Below are 18260 nucleotides of genomic sequence, written 5' to 3'. Positions count from 1 at the left end.
GGAGAGCGTTAGACTGAAGATCTAAAGGTTCCTGGTTCGATCCCGGGTTTCGTCATTTGTGTTTGTTCTTTCTTTCTGCTCTGGCTTCAAGGAAACTATCCACAGCTTTGTTTGTGGGCCTCAATGGCGTGTGCTACGCTGCTCCTCTGAAAGTAAGTAATGTCTTGCTTTTTCATCTGACATTTTGACATCAGTGTTACAGGAAAGTTGCTTGTCATTGTTACATGACAGTAGGTTGTCGTAGGACAAGGCTGCATGAAGTGTGAACTGGAGCTTTCTTGGATCCATAAAACAATGTGATTTTGGAGCATGCGGGCATCGATCCCACTACCTCACGAATGCAAAGTATTTGAGCTAATTCCCCAGCCGTTTGGAAATTCCGCAAGAAGCAACCAAGAGGGTCCAGTCTTGTCAGGCTATGCTGTTGGTTGACTTGTTAGTTTACTCGCCAGCACTTGCAGAGGCTCGGTGCATCTCAACAATTGCGCCCAATTGATAGTTCACGTTTAGCTCAGTTGGTTAGAGCGTGGTGCTAATAACGCCAAGGTCATGGGTTCGATCCCCGTACTGGCTATGATGTACTTTTTGACTGTCAAAATTGTGAGTCACATGCATGTGAATTGTCAAGGGTGCCACAGAATTTAATTTAGTGAATTGCCGAAATAGCTCATTTAGAAGAGCGTTAGACTGAAGATCTAAAGGTCCCTGGTTCGATCCCGGGTTTCGGCATTTGTATTTGTTCTTTCTTTCTGCTCTGGCTTCAAGGAAACTATCCACAGCTTTGTTTGTGGGCCTCAATGGCGTGTGCTACGCTGCTCCTCTGAAAGTAAGTAATGTCTTGCTTTTTCATCTGACATTTTGACATCAGTGTTACAGGAAAGTTGCTTGTCATTGTTACATGACAGTAGGTTGTCGTAGGACAAGGCTGCATGAAGTGTGAACTGGAGCTTTCTTGGATCCACAAAAAAATGTGTTTTTGGGGAATGCGGGCATCGATCCCAATACCTATAGCATGCTAAGCAAACACAATACCAATTGATCAAATTCCCCAGCTGTTTGGAATTGCCACAAGGAGCAACTAAGAGTGTCCAGTCTTGTCAGTCTATGCTGTTGGTGGACTTGTTAGTTTGCGCTCCAGCACTTGCAGAGGCTCGGTGCATCTCAACAATTGTGCTCTGTAGCCAGCGGCTGGTTAGCTCAGTTGGTTAGAGTGTGTGATACGCTGCTCTCTGAAAGTAAGTAATGTCTTCTTTCTCATCTGACATTGTGACATCAGTATTACATGAGAGTTGCTTGTCATTGTTAAATGACAGTTTCTTGTCATTGTTTACATGACAGTAGGTTGTCGTAAGACAAGGCTGCATGAAGTGTGAACTGGAGTTTTCTTGGATCCATAAAACAATGTGATTTTGGAGCATGCGGGCATCGATCCCACTACCTCACGCATGCAAAGTATTTGAGCTAATTCCCCAGCCGTTTGGAAATTCCGCAAGAAGCAACCAAGAGGGTCCAGTCTTGTCAGGCTATGCTGTTGGTTGACTTGTTAGTTTACGCTCCAGCACTTGCAGAGGCTCGGTGCATCTCAACAATTGCGTCTAATAGCTAGTGGCCGGTTAGCTCAGTTGGTTAGAGCGTGGTGCTAATAATGCCAAGGTCATGAGTTCGATCCCCGTACTGGCTATGATGTACTTTTTGACTGTCAAAATCGTGAGTCACATGCATGTGAATTGTCAAGGTTGCCACAGAATTGAATTTAGTGAATTGCCAAAATAGCTCAGTTGGGAGAGCGTTAGACTGAAGATCTAAAGGTCCCTGGTTCAATCCCGGGTTTCGGCATTTGTATTTGTTCTTTCTTTCTGCTCTGGCTTCAAGGAAACTATCCACAGCTTTGTTTGTGGGCCTCAATGGTGTGTGCTACGCTGCTCCTCTGAAAGTAAGTAATGTCTTGCTTTTTCATCTGACATTTTGACATCAGTGTTACAGGAAAGTTGCTTGTCATTGTTACATGACAGTAGGTTGTCGTAGGACAAGGCTGCATGAAGTGTGAACTGGAGCTTTCTTGGATCCACAAAAAAATGTGTTTTTGGGGAATGCGGGCATCGATCCCAATACCTATAGCATGCTAAGCAAACACAATACCAATTGATCAAATTCCCCAGCTCTCTGGAATTGCCACAAGGAGCAACCAAGAGTGTCCAGTCTTGTCAGTCTATGCTGTTGGTGGACTTGTTAGTTTGCGCTCCAGCACTTGCAGAGGCTCGGTGCATCTCAACAATTGTGCTCTGTAGCCAGCGGCCGGTTAGCTCAGTTGGTTAGAGTGTGTGATACGCTGCTCTCTGAAAGTAAGTAATGTCTTCTTTCTCATCTGACATTGTGACATCAGTATTACATGAGAGTTGCTTGTCATTGTTAAATGACAGTTTCTTGTCATTGTTTACATGACAGTATGTTGTCGTAAGACAAGGCTGCATGAAGTGTAAACTGGAGTTTTCTTGGATCCATAAAACAATGTGATTTTGGAGCATGCGGGCATCGATCCCACTACCTCACGCATGCAAAGTATTTGAGCTAATTCCCCAGCCGTTTGGAAATTCCGCAAGAAGCAACCAAGAGGGTCCAGTCTTGTCAGGCTATGCTGTTGGTTGACTTGTTAGTTTACTCGCCAGCACTTGCAGAGGCTCGGTGCATCTCAACAATTGCGCCCAATTGATAGTTCACGTTTAGCTCAGTTGGTTAGATCGTGGTGCTAATAACGCCAAGGTCATGGGTTCGATCCCCGTACTGGCTATGATGTACTTTTTGACTGTCAAAATTGTGAGTCACATGCATGTGAATTGTCAAGGGTGCCACAGAATTTAATTTAGTGAATTGCCGAAATAGCTCAGTTGGGAGAGCGTTAGACTGAAGATCTAAAGGTCCCTGGTTCGATCCCGGGTTTCGGCATTTGTATTTGTTCTTTCTTTCTGCTCTGGCTTCAAGGAAACTATCCACAGCTTTGTTTGTGGGCCTCAATGGCGTGTGCTACGCTGCTCCTCTGAAAGTAAGTAATGTCTTGCTTTTTCATCTGACATTTTGACATCAGTGTTACAGGAAAGTTGCTTGTCATTGTTACATGACAGTAGGTTGTCGTAGGACAAGGCTGCATGAAGTGTGAACTGGAGCTTTCTTGGATCCACAAAAAAATGTGTTTTTGGGGAATGCGGGCATCGATCCCAATACTTATAGCATGCTAAGCAAACACAATACCAATTGATCAAATTCCCCAGCTGTTTGGAATTGCCACAAGGAGCAACTAAGAGTGTCCAGTCTTGTCAGTCTATGCTGTTGGTGGACTTGTTAGTTTGCGCTCCAGCACTTGCAGAGGCTCGGTGCATCTCAACAATTGTGCTCTGTAGCCAGCGGCTGGTTAGCTCAGTTGGTTAGAGTGTGTGATACGCTGCTCTCTGAAAGTAAGTAATGTCTTCTTTCTCATCTGACATTGTGACATCAGTATTACATGAGAGTTGCTTGTCATTGTTAAATGACAGTTTCTTGTCATTGTTACATGACAGTAGGTTGTCGTAGGACAAGGCTGCATGAAGTGTGAACTGGAGCTTTCTTGGATCCATAAAACAATGTGATTTTGGAGCATGCGGGCATCGATCCCACTACCTCACGAATGCAAAGTATTTGAGCTAATTCCCCAGCCGTTTGGAAATTCCACAAGAAGCAACCAAGAGGGTCCAGTCTTGTCAGGCTATGCTGTTGGTTGACTTGTTAGTTTACTCGCCAGCACTTGCAGAGGCTCGGTGCATCTCAACAATTGCGCCCAATTGATAGTTCACGTTTAGCTCAGTTGGTTAGAGCGTGGTGCTAATAACGCCAAGGTCATGGGTTCGATCCCCGTACTGGCTATGATGTACTTTTTGACTGTCAAAATTGTGAGTCACATGCATGTGAATTGTCAAGGGTGCCACAGAATTTAATTTAGTGAATTGCCGAAATAGCTCATTTAGAAGAGCGTTAGACTGAAGATCTAAAGGTCCCTGGTTCGATCCCGGGTTTCGGCATTTGTATTTGTTCTTTCTTTCTGCTCTGGCTTCAAGGAAACTATCCACAGCTTTGTTTGTGGGCCTCAATGGCGTGTGCTACGCTGCTCCTCTGAAAGTAAGTAATGTCTTGCTTTTTCATCTGACATTTTGACATCAGTGTTACAGGAAAGTTGCTTGTCATTGTTACATGACAGTAGGTTGTCGTAGGACAAGGCTGCATGAAGTGTGAACTGGAGCTTTCTTGGATCCACAAAAAAATGTGTTTTTGGGGAATGCGGGCATCGATCCCAATACCTATAGCATGCTAAGCAAACACAATACCAATTGATCAAATTCCCCAGCTGTTTGGAATTGCCACAAGGAGCAACTAAGAGTGTCCAGTCTTGTCAGTCTATGCTGTTGGTGGACTTGTTAGTTTGCGCTCCAGCACTTGCAGAGGCTCGGTGCATCTCAACAATTGTGCTCTGTAGCCAGCGGCTGGTTAGCTCAGTTGGTTAGAGTGTGTGATACGCTGCTCTCTGAAAGTAAGTAATGTCTTCTTTCTCATCTGACATTGTGACATCAGTATTACATGAGAGTTGCTTGTCATTGTTAAATGACAGTTTCTTGTCATTGTTTACATGACAGTAGGTTGTCGTAAGACAAGGCTGCATGAAGTGTGAACTGGAGTTTTCTTGGATCCATAAAACAATGTGATTTTGGAGCATGCGGGCATCGATCCCACTACCTCACGCATGCAAAGTATTTGAGCTAATTCCCCAGCCGTTTGGAAATTCCGCAAGAAGCAACCAAGAGGGTCCAGTCTTGTCAGGCTATGCTGTTGGTTGACTTGTTAGTTTACGCTCCAGCACTTGCAGAGGCTCGGTGCATCTCAACAATTGCGTCTAATAGCTAGTGGCCGGTTAGCTCAGTTGGTTAGAGTGTGGTGCTAATAATGCCAAGGTCATGAGTTCGATCCCCGTACTGGCTATGATGTACTTTTTGACTGTCAAAATCGTGAGTCACATGCATGTGAATTGTCAAGGTTGCCACAGAATTGAATTTAGTGAATTGCCAAAATAGCTCAGTTGGGAGAGCGTTAGACTGAAGATCTAAAGGTCCCTTGTTCAATCCCGGGTTTCGGCATTTGTATTTGTTCTTTCTTTCTGCTCTGGCTTCAAGGAAACTATCCACAGCTTTGTTTGTGGGCCTCAATGGTGTGTGCTACGCTGCTCCTCTGAAAGTAAGTAATGTCTTGCTTTTTCATCTGACATTTTGACATCAGTGTTACAGGAAAGTTGCTTGTCATTGTTACATGACAGTAGGTTGTCGTAGGACAAGGCTGCATGAAGTGTGAACTGGAGCTTTCTTGGATCCACAAAAAAATGTGTTTTTGGGGAATGCGGGCATCGATCCCAATACCTATAGCATGCTAAGCAAACACAATACCAATTGATCAAATTCCCCAGCTCTCTGGAATTGCCACAAGGAGCAACCAAGAGTGTCCAGTCTTGTCAGTCTATGCTGTTGGTGGACTTGTTAGTTTGCGCTCCAGCACTTGCAGAGGCTCGGTGCATCTCAACAATTGTGCTCTGTAGCCAGCGGCCGGTTAGCTCAGTTGGTTAGAGTGTGTGATACGCTGCTCTCTGAAAGTAAGTAATGTCTTCTTTCTCATCTGACATTGTGACATCAGTATTACATGAGAGTTGCTTGTCATTGTTAAATGACAGTTTCTTGTCATTGTTTACATGACAGTATGTTGTCGTAAGACAAGGCTGCATGAAGTGTAAACTGGAGTTTTCTTGGATCCATAAAACAATGTGATTTTGGAGCATGCGGGCATCGATCCCACTACCTCACGCATGCAAAGTATTTGAGCTAATTCCCCAGCCGTTTGGAAATTCCGCAAGAAGCAACCAAGAGGGTCCAGTCTTGTCAGGCTATGCTGTTGGTTGACTTGTTAGTTTACTCGCCAGCACTTGCAGAGGCTCGGTGCATCTCAACAATTGCGTCTAATAGCTAGTGGCCGGTTAGCTCAGTTGGTTAGAGCGTGGTGCTAATAATCCCAAGGTCATGAGTTCGATCCCCGTACTGGCTATGATGTACTTTTTGACTGTCAAAATCGTGAGTCACATGCATGTGAATTGTCAAGGTTGCCACAGAATTGAATTTAGTGAATTGCCAAAATAGCTCAGTTGGGAGAGCGTTAGACTGAAGATCTAAAGGTCCCTGGTTCAATCCTGGGTTTCGGCATTTGTATTTGTTCTTTCTTTCTGCTCTGGCTTCAAGGAAACTATCCACAGCTTTGTTTGTGGGCCTCAATGGTGTGTGCTACGCTGCTCCTCTGAAAGAAGGTAATGTCTTGCTTTTTCATCTGACATTTTGACATCAGTGTTACAGGAAAGTTGCTTGTCATTGTTACATGACAGTAGGTTGTCGTAGGACAAGGCTGCATGAAGTGTGAACTGGAGCTTTCTTGGATCCACAAAAAAATGTGTTTTTGGGGAATGCGGGCATCGATCCCAATACCTATAGCATGCTAAGCAAACACAATACCAATTGATCAAATTCCCCAGCTCTCTGGAATTGCCACAAGGAGCAACCAAGAGTGTCCAGTCTTGTCAGTCTATGCTGTTGGTGGACTTGTTAGTTTGCGCTCCAGCACTTGCAGAGGCTCGGTGCATCTCAACAATTGTGCTCTGTAGCCAGCGGCCGGTTAGCTCAGTTGGTTAGAGTGTGTGATACGCTGCTCTCTGAAAGTAAGTAATGTCTTCTTTCTCATCTGACATTGTGACATCAGTATTACATGAGAGTTGCTTGTCATTGTTAAATGACAGTTTCTTGTCATTGTTTACATGACAGTATGTTGTCGTAAGACAAGGCTGCATGAAGTGTAAACTGGAGTTTTCTTGGATCCATAAAACAATGTGATTTTGGAGCATGCGGGCATCGATCCCACTACCTCACGCATGCAAAGTATTTGAGCTAATTCCCCAGCCGTTTGGAAATTCCGCAAGAAGCAACCAAGAGGGTCCAGTCTTGTCAGGCTATGCTGTTGGTTGACTTGTTAGTTTACTCGCCAGCACTTGCAGAGGCTCGGTGCATCTCAACAATTGCGCCCAATTGATAGTTCACGTTTAGCTCAGTTGGTTAGAGCGTGGTGCTAATAACGCCAAGGTCATGGGTTCGATCCCCGTACTGGCTATGATGTACTTTTTGACTGTCAAAATTGTGAGTCACATGCATGTGAATTGTCAAGGTTGCCACAGAATTTAATTTAGTGAATTGCCGAAATAGCTCAGTTGGGAGAGCGTTAGACTGAAGATCTAAAGGTCCCTGGTTCGATCCCGGGTTTCGGCATTTGTATTTGTTCTTTCTTTCTGCTCTGGCTTCAAGGAAACTATCCACAGCTTTGTTTGTGGGCCTCAATGGCGTGTGCTACGCTGCTCCTCTGAAAGTAAGTAATGTCTTGCTTTTTCATCTGACATTTTGACATCAGTGTTACAGGAAAGTTGCTTGTCATTGTTACATGACAGTAGGTTGTCGTAGGACAAGGCTGCATGAAGTGTGAACTGGAGCTTTCTTGGATCCATAAAACAATGTGATTTTGGAGCATGCGGGCATCGATCCCACTACCTCACGAATGCAAAGTATTTGAGCTAATTCCCCAGCCGTTTGGAAATTCCACAAGAAGCAACCAAGAGGGTCCAGTCTTGTCAGGCTATGCTGTTGGTTGACTTGTTAGTTTACTCGCCAGCACTTGCAGAGGCTCGGTGCATCTCAACAATTGCGCCCAATTGATAGTTCACGTTTAGCTCAGTTGGTTAGAGCGTGGTGCTAATAACGCCAAGGTCATGGGTTTGATCCCCGTACTGGCTATGATGTACTTTTTGACTGTCAAAATTGTGAGTCACATGCATGTGAATTGTCAAGGGTGCCACAGAATTTAATTTAGTGAATTGCTGAAATAGCTCAGTTGGGAGAGCGTTAGACTGAAGATCTAAAGGTCCCTGGTTCGATCCCGGGTTTCGGCATTTGTATTTGTTCTTTCTTTCTGCTCTGGCTTCAAGGAAACTATCCACAGCTTTGTTTGTGGGCCTCAATGGCGTGTGCTACGCTGCTCCTCTGAAAGTAAGTAATGTCTTGCTTTTTCATCTGACATTTTGACATCAGTGTTACAGGAAAGTTGCTTGTCATTGTTACATGACAGTAGGTTGTCGTAGGACAAGGCTGCATGAAGTGTGAACTGGAGCTTTCTTGGATCCACAAAAAAAATTGTTTTTGGGGAATGCGGGCATCGATCCCAATACCTATAGCATGCTAAGCAAACACAATACCAATTGATCAAATTCCCCAGCTGTTTGGAATTGCCACAAGGAGCAACTAAGAGTGTCCAGTCTTGTCAGTATATGCTGTTGGTGGACTTGTTAGTTTGCGCTCCAGCACTTGCAGAGGCTCGGTGCATCTCAACAATTGTGCTCTGTATCCAGCGGCTGGTTAGCTCAGTTGGTTAGAGTGTGTGATACGCTGCTCTCTGAAAGTAAGTAATGTCTTCTTTCTCATCTGACATTGTGACATCAGTATTACATGAGAGTTGCTTGTCATTGTTAAATGACAGTTTCTTGTCATTGTTTACATGACAGTAGGTTGTCGTAAGACAAGGCTGCATGAAGTGTGAACTGGAGTTTTCTTGGATCCATAAAACAATGTGATTTTGGAGCATGCGGGCATCGATCCCACTACCTCACGCATGCAAAGTATTTGAGCTAATTCCCCAGCCGTTTGGAAATTCCGCAAGAAGCAACCAAGAGGGTCCAGTCTTGTCAGGCTATGCTGTTGGTTGACTTGTTAGTTTACGCTCCAGCACTTGCAGAGGCTCGGTGCATCTCAACAATTGCATCCAAAAGCTAGTGGCCGGTTAGCTCAGTTGGTTAGAGCGTGGTGCTAATAACGCCAAGGTCATGAGTTCTATCCCCGTACTGGCTATGATGTACTTTTTGATTGTCAAAATTGTGAGTCACATGCATGTGAATTGTCAAGGTTGCCACAGAATTGAATTTAGTGAATTGCCGAAATAGCTCAGTTGGGAGAGCATTAGACTGAAGATCTAAAGGTCCCTGGTTCGATCCCGGGTTTCGGCATTTGTGTTTGTTCTTTCTTTCTGCTCTGGCTTCAAGGAAACTATCCACAGCTTTGTTTGTGGGCCTCAATGGCGTGTGCTACGCTGCTCCTCTGAAAGTAAGTAATGTCTTGCTTTTTCATCTGACATTTTGACATCAGTGTTACAGGAAAGTTGCTTGTCATTGTTACATGACAGTAGGTTGTCGTAGGACAAGGCTGCATGAAGTGTGAACTGGAGCTTTCTTGGATCCATAAAACAATGTGATTTTGGAGCATGCGGGCATCGATCCCACTACCTCACGAATGCAAAGTATTTGAGCTAATTCCCCAGCCGTTTGGAAATTCCACAAGAAGCAACCAAGAGGGTCCAGTCTTGTCAGGCTATGCTGTTGGTTGACTTGTTAGTTTACTCGCCAGCACTTGCAGAGGCTCGGTGCATCTCAACAATTGCGCCCAATTGATAGTTCCCGTTTAGCTCAGTTGGTTAGAGCGTGGTGCTAATAACGCCAAGGTCATGGGTTCGATCCCCGTACTGGCTATGATGTACTTTTTGACTGTCAAAATTGTGAGTCACATGCATGTGAATTGTCAAGGGTGCCACAGAATTTAATTTAGTGAATTGCCGAAATAGCTCAGTTGGGAGAGCGTTAGACTGAAGATCTAAAGGTCCCTGGTTCGATCCCGGGTTTCGGCATTTGTATTTGTTCTTTCTTTCTGCTCTGGCTTCAAGGAAACTATCCACAGCTTTGTTTGTGGGCCTCAATGGCGTGTGCTACGCTGCTCCTCTGAAAGTAAGTAATGTCTTGCTTTTTCATCTGACATTTTGACATCAGTGTTACAGGAAAGTTGCTTGTCATTGTTACATGACAGTAGGTTGTCGTAGGACAAGGCTGCATGAAGTGTGAACTGGAGCTTTCTTGGATCCATAAAACAATGTGATTTTGGAGCATGCGGGCATCGATCCCACTACCTCACGAATGCAAAGTATTTGAGCTAATTCCCCAGCCGTTTGGAAATTCCACAAGAAGCAACCAAGAGGGTCCAGTCTTGTCAGGCTATGCTGTTGGTTGACTTGTTAGTTTACTCGCCAGCACTTGCAGAGGCTCGGTGCATCTCAACAATTGCGCCCAATTGATAGTTCACGTTTAGCTCAGTTGGTTAGAGCGTCGTGCTAATAACGCCAAGGTCATGGGTTCGATCCCCGTACTGGCTATGATGTGCTTTTTGACTGTCAAAATTGTGAGTCACATGCATGTGAATTGTCAAGGGTGCCACAGAATTTAATTTAGTGAATTGCTGAAATAGCTCAGTTGGGAGAGCGTTCGACTGAAGATCTAAAGGTCCCTGGTTCGATCCCGGGTTTCGGCATTTGTATTTGTTCTTTCTTTCTGCTCTGGCTTCAAGGAAACTATCCACAGCTTTGTTTGTGGGCCTCAATGGCGTGTGCTACGCTGCTCCTCTGAAAGTAAGTAATGTCTTGCTTTTTCATCTGACATTTTGACATCAGTGTTACAGGAAAGTTGCTTGTCATTGTTACATGACAGTAGGTTGTCGTAGGACAAGGCTGCATGAAGTGTGAACTGGAGCTTTCTTGGATCCACAAAAAAAATTGTTTTTGGGGAATGCGGGCATCGATCCCAATACCTATAGCATGCTAAGCAAACACAATACCAATTGATCAAATTCCCCAGCTGTTTGGAATTGCCACAAGGAGCAACTAAGAGTGTCCAGTCTTGTCAGTATATGCTGTTGGTGGACTTGTTATTTTGCGCTCCAGCACTTGCAGAGGCTCGGTGCATCTCAACAATTGTGCTCTGTAGCCAGCGGCTGGTTAGCTCAGTTGGTTAGAGTGTGTGATACGCTGCTCTCTGAAAGTAAGTAATGTCTTCTTTCTCATCTGACATTGTGACATCAGTATTACATGAGAGTTGCTTGTCATTGTTAAATGACAGTTTCTTGTCATTGTTTACATGACAGTAGGTTGTCGTAAGACAAGGCTGCATGAAGTGTGAACTGGAGTTTTCTTGGATCCATAAAACAATGTGATTTTGGAGCATGCGGGCATCGATCCCACTACCTCACGCATGCAAAGTATTTGAGCTAATTCCCCAGCCGTTTGGAAATTCCGCAAGAAGCAACCAAGTCTTGTCCAGTCTTGTCAGGCTATGCTGTTGGTTGACTTGTTAGTTTACGCTCCAGCACTTGCAGAGGCTCGGTGCATCTCAACAATTGCGTCCAATAGCTAGCGGCCGGTTAGCTCAGTTGGTTAGAGCGTGGTGCTAATAACGCCAAGGTCATGAGTTCGATCCCCGTACTGGCTATGATGTACTTTTTGACTGTCAAAATTGTGAGTCACATGCATGTGAATTGTCAAGGTTGCCACAGAATTGAATTTAGTGAATTGCTGAAATAGCTCAGTTGGGAGAGCGTTAGACTGAAGATCTAAAGGTCCCTTGTTCAATCCCGGGTTTCGGCATTTGTATTTGTTCTTTCTCTCTGCTCTGGCTTCAAGGAAACTATCCACAGCTTTGTTTGTGGGCCTCAATGGCGTGTGCTACGCTGCTCCTCTGAAAGTAAGTAATGTCTTGCTTTTTCATCTGACATTTTGACATCAGTGTTACAGGAAAGTTGCTTGTCATTGTTACATGACAGTAGGTTGTCGTAGGACAAGGCTGCATGAAGTGTGAACTGGAGCTTTCTTGGATCCACAAAAAAATGTGTTTTTGGGGAATGCGGGCATCGATCCCAATACCTATAGCATGCTAAGCAAACACAATACCAATTGATCAAATTCCCCAGCTCTCTGGAATTGCCACAAGGAGCAACCAAGAGTGTCCAGTCTTGTCAGTCTATGCTGTTGGTGGACTTGTTAGTTTGCGCTCCAGCACTTGCAGAGGCTCGGTGCATCTCAACAATTGTGCTCTGTAGCCAGCGGCCGGTTAGCTCAGTTGGTTAGAGTGTGTGATACGCTGCTCTCTGAAAGTAAGTAATGTCTTCTTTCTCATCTGACATTGTGACATCAGTATTACATGAGAGTTGCTTGTCATTGTTAATGACAGTTTCTTGTCATTGTTTACATGACAGTATGTTGTCGTAAGACAAGGCTGCATGAAGTGTAAACTGGAGTTTTCTTGGATCCATAAAACAATGTGATTTTGGAGCATGCGGGCATCGATCCCACTACCTCACGCATGCAAAGTATTTGAGCTAATTCCCCAGCCGTTTGGAAATTCCGCAAGAAGCAACCAAGAGGGTCCAGTCTTGTCAGGCTATGCTGTTGGTTGACTTGTTAGTTTACTCGCCAGCACTTGCAGAGGCTCGGTGCATCTCAACAATTGCGCCCAATTGATAGTTCACGTTTAGCTCAGTTGGTTAGAGCGTGGTGCTAATAACGCCAAGGTCATGGGTTCGATCCCCGTACTGGCTATGATGTACTTTTTGACTGTCAAAATTGTGAGTCACATGCATGTGAATTGTCAAGGGTGCCACAGAATTTTATTAGTGAATTGCCGAAATAGCTCAGTTGGGAGAGCGTTAGACTGAAGATCTAAAGGTCCCTGGTTCGATCCCGGGTTTCGGCATTTGTATTGTTCTTTCTTTCTGCTCTGGCTTCAAGGAAACTATCCACAGCTTTGTTTGTGGGCCTCAATGGCGTGTGCTTACGCTGCTCCTCTGAAAGTAGTAATGTCTTGCTTTTTCATCTGACATTTTGACATCATGTTACAGGAAAGTTGCTTGTCATTGTTACATGACAGTAGGTTGTCGTAGGACAAGGCTGCATGAAGTGTGAACTGGAGCTTTCTTGGATCCACAAAAAATGTGTTTTTGGGGAATGCGGGCATCGATCCATACTTTAGCATGCTAAGAAACACAATACCAATTGATCAAATTCCCCAGCTGTTTGGAATTGCCACAAGGAGCAACTAAGAGTGTCCAGTCTTGTCAGTCTATGCTGTTGGTGGACTGTTAGTTTGCGCCCAGCACTTGCAGAGGCTCGGTGCATCTCAACCAATTGCGTCCAATAGCTAGTGCCAGTTTAGCTCATTGGTTAGAACATGGTGCTAATAACGCCAAGGTCATGAGTTCGATCCCCGTACTGTCTATGATGTACTTTTTGACTGATAAAATTGTGAGTCACATGCATGTGAATTGTCAAGGGTTGCCACAGAATTTAATTTAGTGAATTGCTGAAATAGCTCAGTTGGGAGAGCGTTAGACTGAAGATCTAAAGGTCCCTGGTTCGATCCCGGGTTTCGGCATTTGTATTTGTTCTTCTTTCTGCTCTGGCTTCAAGGAAACTATCCACAGCTTTGTTTGTGGGCCTCAATGGCGTGTGCTACGCTGCTCCTCTGAAAGTAAGTAATGTCTTGCTTTTTCATCTGACATTTTGACATCAGTGTTACAGGAAAGTTGCTTGTCATTGTTACATGACAGTAGGTTGTCGTAGGACAAGGCTGCATGAAGTGTGAACTGGAGCTTTCTTGGATCCACAAAAAAATTGTTTTTGGGGAATGCGGGCATCGATCCCAATACCTATAGCATGCTAAGCAAACACAATACCAATTGATCAAATTCCCCAGCTGTTTGGAATTGCCACAAGGAGCAACTAAGAGTGTCCAGTCTTGTCAGTATATGCTGTTGGTGGACTTGTTAGTTTGCGCTCCAGCACTTGCAGAGGCTCGGTGCATCTCAACAATTGTGCTCTGTAGCCAGCGGCTGGTTAGCTCAGTTGGTTAGAGTGTGTGATACGCTGCTCTCTGAAAGTAAGTAATGTCTTCTTTCTCATCTGACATTGTGACATCAGTATTACATGAGAGTTGCTTGTCATTGTTAAATGACAGTTTCTTGTCATTGTTTACATGACAGTAGGTTGTCGTAAGACAAGGCTGCATGAAGTGTGAACTGGAGTTTTCTTGGATCCATAAAACAATGTGATTTTGGAGCATGCGGGCATCGATCCCACTACCTCACGCATGCAAAGTATTTGAGCTAATTCCCCAGCCGTTTGGAAATTCCGCAAGAAGCAACCAAGAGGGTCCAGTCTTGTCAGGCTATGCTGTTGGTTGACTTGTTAGTTTACGCTCCAGCACTTGCAGAGGCTCGGTGCATCTCAACAATTGCATCCAATAGCTAGTGGCCGGTTAGCTCAGTTGGTTAGAGCGTGGTGCTAATAACGCCAAGGTCATGAGTTCTATCCCCGTACTGGCTATGATGTACTTTTTGATTGTCAAAATTGTGAGTCACATGCATGTGAATTGTCAAGGTTGCCACAGAATTGAATTTAGTGAATTGCCGAAATAGCTCAGTTGGGAGAGCGTTAGACTGAAGATCTAAAGGTCCCTGGTTCGATCCCGGGTTTCGGCATTTGTGTTTGTTCTTTCTTTCTGCTCTGGCTTCAAGGAAACTATCCACAGCTTTGTTTGTGGGCCTCAATGGCGTGTGCTACGCTGCTCCTCTGAAAGTAAGTAATGTCTTGCTTTTTCATCTGACATTTTGACATCAGTGTTACAGGAAAGTTGCTTGTCATTGTTACATGACAGTAGGTTGTCGTAGGACAAGGCTGCATGAAGTGTGAACTGGAGCTTTCTTGGATCCATAAAACAATGTGATTTTGGAGCATGCGGGCATCGATCCCACTACCTCACGAATGCAAAGTATTTGAGCTAATTCCCCAGCCGTTTGGAAATTCCACAAGAAGCAACCAAGAGGGTCCAGTCTTGTCAGGCTATGCTGTTGGTTGACTTGTTAGTTTACTCGCCAGCACTTGCAGAGGCTCGGTGCATCTCAAACAATTGCGCCCAATTGATAGTTCCCGTTTAGCTCAGTTGGTTAGAGCGTGGTGCTAATAACGCCAAGGTCATGGGTTCGATCCCCGTACTGGCTATGATGTACTTTTTGACTGTCAAAATTGTGAGTCACATGCATGTGAATTGTCAAGGGTGCCACAGAATTTAATTTAGTGAATTGCCGAAATAGCTCAGTTGGGAGAGCGTTAGACTGAAGATCTAAAGGTCCCTGGTTCGATCCCGGGTTTCGGCATTTGTATTTGTTCTTTCTTTCTGCTCTGGCTTCAAGGAAACTATCCACAGCTTTGTTTGTGGGCCTCAATGGCGTGTGCTACGCTGCTCCTCTGAAAGTAAGTAATGTCTTGCTTTTTCATCTGACATTTTGACATCAGTGTTACAGGAAAGTTGCTTGTCATTGTTACATGACAGTAGGTTGTCGTAGGACAAGGCTGCATGAAGTGTGAACTGGAGCTTTCTTGGATCCATAAAACAATGTGATTTTGGAGCATGCGGGCATCGATCCCACTACCTCACGAATGCAAAGTATTTGAGCTAATTCCCCAGCCGTTTGGAAATTCCACAAGAAGCAACCAAGAGGGTCCAGTCTTGTCAGGCTATGCTGTTGGTTGACTTGTTAGTTTACTCGCCAGCACTTGCAGAGGCTCGGTGCATCTCAACAATTGCGCCAATTGATAGTTCACGTTTAGCTCAGTTGGTTAGAGCGTCGTGCTAATAACGCCAAGGTCATGGGTTCGATCCCCGTACTGGCTATGATGTGCTTTTTGACTGTCAAAATTGTGAGTCACATGCATGTGAATTGTCAAGGGTGCCACAGAATTTAATTTAGTGAATTGCTGAAATACCTCAGTGGGAGAGCGTTCGACTGAAGATCTAAAGGTCCCTGGTTCGATCCCGGGTTTCGGCATTTGTATTTGTTCTTTCTTTCTGCTCTAGCTTCAAGGAAACTATCCACAGCTTTGTTTGTGGGCCTCAATGGCGTGTGCTACGCTGCTCCTCTGAAAGTAAGTAATGTCTTGCTTTTCATCTGACATTTTGACATCAGTGTTACAGGAAAGTTGCTTGTCATTGTTACATGACAGTAGGTTGTCGTAGGACAAGGCTGCATGAAGTGTGAACTGGAGCTTTCTTGGATCCACAAAAAAAATTGTTTTGGGGAATGCGGGCATCGATCCCATACCTATAGCATGCTAAGCAAACACAATACCAATTGATCAAATTCCCAGCTGTTTGGAATTGCCACAAGGAGCAACTAAGAGTGTCCAGTCTTGTCAGTATATGCTGTTGGTGGACTTGTTATTTTGCGCTCCAGCACTTGCAGAGGCTCGGTGCATCTCAACAATTGTGCTCTGTAGCCAGCGGCTGGTTAGCTCAGTTGGTTAGAGTGTGTGATACGCTGCTCTCTGAAAGTAAGTAATGTCTTCTTTCTCATCTGACATTGTGACATCAGTATTACATGAGAGTTGCTTGTCATTGTTAAATGACAGTTCTTCTTGTCATTGTTTACATGACAGTAGGTTGTCGTAAGACAAGGCTGCATGAAGTGTGAACTGGAGTTTTCTTGGATCCATAAAACAATGTGATTTTGGAGCATGCGGGCATCGATCCCACTACCTCACGCATGCAAAGTATTTGAGCTAATTCCCCAGCCGTTTGGAAATTCCGCAAGAAGCAACCAAGTCTTGTCCAGTCTTGTCAGGCTATGCTGTTGGTTGACTTGTTAGTTTACGCTCCAGCACTTGCAGAGGCTCGGTGCATCTCAACAATTGCGTCCAATAGCTAGCGGCCGGTTAGCTCAGTTGGTTAGAGCGTGGTGCTAATAACGCCAAGGTCATGAGTTCGATCCCCGTACTGGCTATGATGTACTTTTTGACTGTCAAAATTGTGAGTCACATGCATGTGAATTGTCAAGGTTGCCCACAGAATTGAATTAGTGAATTGCCGAAATAGCTCAGTTGGGAGAGCGTTAGACTGAGATCTAAAGGTCCCCTGGTTCAATCCCGGATTTCGGCATTTGTATTTGTTCTTCTCTCTCTGCTCTGGCCTTCAAGGAAACTATCCACAGCTTTGTTTGTGGGCCTCAATGGCGTGTGCTACGCTGCTCCTCTGAAAGTAAGTAATGTCTTGCTTTTTCATCTGACATTTTGACATCAAGTGTTACAGGAAAGTTGCTTGTCATTGTTACATGACAGTAGGTTGTCGTAGGACAAGGCTGCATGAAGTGTGAACTGGAGCACTTTCTGGATCCATAAACAATGTGATTTTGGAGCATGCGGGCATCGATCCCACTACCTCACGAATGCAAAGTATTTGAGCTAATTCCCCAGCCGTTTGGAAATTCACAGAAGCAACCAAGAGGGTCCAGTCTGTCAGGATAGCTGTTGGTTGACTTGTTAGTTTACTCGCCAGCACTTGCAGAGGTTCGGTGCAATCTCAACAATTGCGCCAATTGATAGTTCCTGTTTAGCTCAGTTGGTTAGAGCGTGTTGCTAATAACGCCAAGGTCATGGGTTCGATCCCCGTACTGGCTATGATGTACTTTTTGACTGTCAAAATTGTGAGTCACATGCATGTGAATTGTCAAGGGTGCCACAGAATTTAATTTAGTTAATTGCCGAAATAGCTCAGTTGGGAGAGCGTTAGACTGAAGATCTAAAGGTCCCTGGTTCGATCCCGGGTTTCGGCGTTTGTATTTGTTCTTTCTTTATGCTCTGGCTTAAAGGAAACTATCCACAGCTTTGTTTGTGGGCCTCAATGGCGTGTTCTACGCTGCTCCTCTGAAAGTAAGTAATGTCTTGCTTTTTCATCTGACATTTTGACATCAGTGTACAGGAAAGTTGCTTGTCATGTTACATGACAGTAGGTTGTCGTAAGACAAGGCTGCATGAAGTGTGAACTGGAGCTTTCTTGGATCCACAAAACAAATTGTTTTTGGGGAATGCGGCATCGAATCCAATACCTATAGCATGCTAAGCAAACACAATACCAATTGATCAAAATTCCCCAGCTGTTTGGAATTGCCACAAGGAGCAACTAAGAGTGTCCAGTCTTGTCAGTCTATGCTGTTGGTGACTTGTTAGTTTGCGCTCCAGCACTTGCAGAGGCTCGGTGCATCTCACAATTGTGCTCTGTAGCCAGCGGCGGTTAGCTCAGTTGGTTAGAGAGTGTGATGCACGCTGCTCTCTGAAAGTAAGTAATGTCTTCTTTCTCATCTGACATTGTGACATCAGTATTACATGAGAAGTGCTTGTCTTGTTAAATGACAGTTTCTTGTCATTGTTTACATGACAGTAGGTTTGTCGTAAGACAAGGCTGCATGAAGTGT

The 18260-nt window shown here is 44.6% G+C and overlaps 17 non-coding genes across 17 annotated transcripts; all 17 read left to right on the top strand.

Annotated features, from left to right (window-relative positions):
* The first annotated feature begins 1607 nt into the window (after positions 1-1607).
* On the top strand, positions 1608-1681 carry trnai-aau (transfer RNA isoleucine (anticodon AAU)). The gene has a single exon. It is a non-coding gene; the product is annotated as a tRNA-Ile (tRNA).
* Positions 1682-1763: 82 nt separating this feature from the next.
* trnaf-gaa (transfer RNA phenylalanine (anticodon GAA)) lies at positions 1764-1836 on the top strand. The gene has a single exon. It is a non-coding gene; the product is annotated as a tRNA-Phe (tRNA).
* A 1034-nt stretch (positions 1837-2870) lies between these two features.
* Positions 2871-2943, top strand: trnaf-gaa (transfer RNA phenylalanine (anticodon GAA)). The gene has a single exon. It is a non-coding gene; the product is annotated as a tRNA-Phe (tRNA).
* A 1984-nt stretch (positions 2944-4927) lies between these two features.
* Positions 4928-5001, top strand: trnai-aau (transfer RNA isoleucine (anticodon AAU)). Its single transcript has one exon. It is a non-coding gene; the product is annotated as a tRNA-Ile (tRNA).
* A 2296-nt stretch (positions 5002-7297) lies between these two features.
* On the top strand, positions 7298-7370 carry trnaf-gaa (transfer RNA phenylalanine (anticodon GAA)). The gene has a single exon. It is a non-coding gene; the product is annotated as a tRNA-Phe (tRNA).
* A 601-nt stretch (positions 7371-7971) lies between these two features.
* On the top strand, positions 7972-8044 carry trnaf-gaa (transfer RNA phenylalanine (anticodon GAA)). Its single transcript has one exon. It is a non-coding gene; the product is annotated as a tRNA-Phe (tRNA).
* An 878-nt stretch (positions 8045-8922) lies between these two features.
* trnai-aau (transfer RNA isoleucine (anticodon AAU)) lies at positions 8923-8996 on the top strand. The gene has a single exon. It is a non-coding gene; the product is annotated as a tRNA-Ile (tRNA).
* Positions 8997-9078: 82 nt separating this feature from the next.
* trnaf-gaa (transfer RNA phenylalanine (anticodon GAA)) lies at positions 9079-9151 on the top strand. Its single transcript has one exon. It is a non-coding gene; the product is annotated as a tRNA-Phe (tRNA).
* A 601-nt stretch (positions 9152-9752) lies between these two features.
* On the top strand, positions 9753-9825 carry trnaf-gaa (transfer RNA phenylalanine (anticodon GAA)). Its single transcript has one exon. It is a non-coding gene; the product is annotated as a tRNA-Phe (tRNA).
* Positions 9826-11378: 1553 nt separating this feature from the next.
* trnai-aau (transfer RNA isoleucine (anticodon AAU)) lies at positions 11379-11452 on the top strand. Its single transcript has one exon. It is a non-coding gene; the product is annotated as a tRNA-Ile (tRNA).
* A 1187-nt stretch (positions 11453-12639) lies between these two features.
* On the top strand, positions 12640-12712 carry trnaf-gaa (transfer RNA phenylalanine (anticodon GAA)). Its single transcript has one exon. It is a non-coding gene; the product is annotated as a tRNA-Phe (tRNA).
* Positions 12713-13317: 605 nt separating this feature from the next.
* On the top strand, positions 13318-13390 carry trnaf-gaa (transfer RNA phenylalanine (anticodon GAA)). Its single transcript has one exon. It is a non-coding gene; the product is annotated as a tRNA-Phe (tRNA).
* An 876-nt stretch (positions 13391-14266) lies between these two features.
* Positions 14267-14340, top strand: trnai-aau (transfer RNA isoleucine (anticodon AAU)). The gene has a single exon. It is a non-coding gene; the product is annotated as a tRNA-Ile (tRNA).
* Positions 14341-14422: 82 nt separating this feature from the next.
* Positions 14423-14495, top strand: trnaf-gaa (transfer RNA phenylalanine (anticodon GAA)). Its single transcript has one exon. It is a non-coding gene; the product is annotated as a tRNA-Phe (tRNA).
* Positions 14496-15097: 602 nt separating this feature from the next.
* Positions 15098-15170, top strand: trnaf-gaa (transfer RNA phenylalanine (anticodon GAA)). Its single transcript has one exon. It is a non-coding gene; the product is annotated as a tRNA-Phe (tRNA).
* A 1549-nt stretch (positions 15171-16719) lies between these two features.
* trnai-aau (transfer RNA isoleucine (anticodon AAU)) lies at positions 16720-16793 on the top strand. Its single transcript has one exon. It is a non-coding gene; the product is annotated as a tRNA-Ile (tRNA).
* Positions 16794-17548: 755 nt separating this feature from the next.
* Positions 17549-17621, top strand: trnaf-gaa (transfer RNA phenylalanine (anticodon GAA)). Its single transcript has one exon. It is a non-coding gene; the product is annotated as a tRNA-Phe (tRNA).
* The last annotated feature ends 639 nt before the right edge of the window (positions 17622-18260 follow it).

The sequence above is a fragment of the Oncorhynchus kisutch genome, unplaced genomic scaffold (genome assembly GCF_002021735.2).
Source record: "Oncorhynchus kisutch isolate 150728-3 unplaced genomic scaffold, Okis_V2 scaffold1777, whole genome shotgun sequence".
In the NCBI taxonomy this organism is placed as follows: Eukaryota; Metazoa; Chordata; class Actinopteri; order Salmoniformes; family Salmonidae; genus Oncorhynchus; species Oncorhynchus kisutch.
The sequence above is the reverse complement of the archived record's forward strand: the minus strand, read 5'-3'. Positions and strand labels throughout refer to the sequence as shown.